Below are 2,437 nucleotides of genomic sequence, written 5' to 3' on the forward strand. Positions count from 1 at the left end.
GGGGGGGGGGGTGCTTCTGATCCAAAAGTGGAAAAGGACTTTTCGGCTCAGAATCACCCCCTGTACATGCTGTTAAAAGATTAGCATGTACTTCTGGGACACCCTGTATATAAACAGGATGTTAAATTGAATTTTGTTGTTCTCCTATTGCTGCTATTATTTATTTAGAGCCATTTAGTGATTAAGAAGTACAATTAGAGTATTTCAGTAATAACTCTTAGTTACACTTCCGAAGAATGTTACGGATTTTCCCCAATATTTGGAAATATTTCAAAAATCTAATTAGTAACTCGCATGTCTCTCCACAACAAGATTTATTAAGGAAATCTAGCTAACAAGCCTAACTTGGTAGATATTTTGCGATAACCTCATGATGAGGTAAAATGAGTGAAAACATTTAATTACGCGACAAATTTGATAATAATTGTAACGATTCAGGATGCAAATAATTTAATTTGGCAAATTCGTTAATTTGTTTTTAATTGATTCGTAAAAATTGTTCGTGAAAACATGATTGGACATAGCTCATTGCTCGTAAAGTAATTGAACTTTAAATTATCACCGCTAAATTATCTCCGAATGTAGTACTTTTACAATTGAATGATTTTTACTCAACGAACCGGCACAAGAGATCAAAATACAAGTTTTTAAAGCGAAAATAAAGCATGTGAAAGAGGCCATAAGCGCCACACATGGTTGAAAATTTCAGGGCATTTTTTGTGCATTATAAAAGATAAATTAACTGAAAAACTTACCTCAAAGTAATTGGGAACCACTAAACTTTCTTCTGAAACACAAAACACCCGCTGAAATGGAGAACTTCCTCCAAAAAACAGTTAAAAACACAGAACAAGAAATGGCACGTCTGGTTCATGGGGGTTTCTCTGGGAAAAGGAAGGACGGAAGTGGTGTCGCGACAGGGTAGCGCGGTATTGATGCGCAGACGACAAAAATTATTTTGAAGACAATGTTTTTTCCATTTTCAGGATTTTAGGCCATGAACAATAGCAAACAATATTTAAAGTAATTAAGAAAAAAAATTAATTAAAAGTTAATTCAAATCATCAGGAAAGTCTGGATCCGTTTGCATCGCATAAATATCATAAAGGTACTATACTAGTACGCCGTACTCGTACAATACTAGTACGGCGTACTGGTATCGAACCTTTATGATATACCAGTACGCCGAACTCGTACAATACGAGAACAATACTAGTACGGTGTACTGGTATCTTACCTTTATGATAAACCAGTACGCCGTACCCGTACAATACTCGTACAATACTAGTACGTCGTAATTGTATGCGGAATGAGTATAAGGAGAGGTTCATTTTTGCAACTACAGTAGTGTAAGAACCACTACTAAATTTAACCTTATGGGCGCCAGGTAATTTTTGCCCGGAATTACCAAAAGAAGAAAAAGTCCTTAATCCTAAATTAACTAACCTCCAAATTCATTGTATCGAAAATCTTACCTCAAACTCCTAAAGGTCTAACTCAAAAATATACTCTAAAATCAAAAAGGAAACCTGAAGGGAACGGGAAGGATAATTAGGCTTCGGGGAAAGGTGACGGTCCTGGGGTTGCTCAATATGCCAGTTGTGGAGAGAGGGGTGGATCGTAGATGGGGGCAAGGTTACTGCAAAATTCGGGAAAAATACCAAAAAAAAGGAAACGGGAGATGAGAAATAAATTAATGCAACAAAACATTGTCCTTACGTGTTCCGCTATTCATGTCAAAATTCGGTACAATAATAATAAATGATAAGTAATTGTATTATACAAATCTGCTTCCGAATCTCATTAGCCATTTTTAACTTCCTCTAAATATTACGTTCCAGCCAAAAATCTCCAAATGCAAATTTAATTCTCCTTTTCAATTATCGTGAAATAGGTATTTTCTAACAAAAATCCGAATAAAACTTTAACTGCCTCCTTAAATCGCCGCGAACATAATTTATTTAACAAATACCGAATATATCGTTGAATATCCCACACTTGTATCCAATAATCTCCTCGGAATGCGGCCTCAAGGATTATCGATTGGCGATAATCCGAGGAATAACCGAAATATTATTTGCGCCCGGGAAATCGATAATTTCCCGGAATGGGACCCTCAACGAGTGAGCGCGAGCGAAAGAGAGAGAGAGAGACGGCACTATGCCTCGCTGCTCGGTTAGCAGCGAGGAGAAATCCCAAAAAAAAACATCTAACTTTACTAAAAATTCTATAACGCAGAATCCGCTCGGCGGATTCCGGAAAACCCTTAACCCTCTGGTCCGGGACATCATTCCCCACACCCTTACAAAAATTTAGGCATAAGGGCCCATAATTAACCCCGTTTACGCAATTAATAACCGCGAGGAAATTTTAATACGCGATTTCCCACCTGTTGCACACAGCCACTCGTTGGCGGCCTGGATTGCGCCACGAGGGA

This window comes from Fopius arisanus, unplaced genomic scaffold (genome assembly GCF_000806365.1).
Source record: "Fopius arisanus strain USDA-PBARC FA_bdor unplaced genomic scaffold, ASM80636v1 scaffold00312, whole genome shotgun sequence".
NCBI classification, from domain to species: Eukaryota; Metazoa; Arthropoda; class Insecta; order Hymenoptera; family Braconidae; genus Fopius; species Fopius arisanus.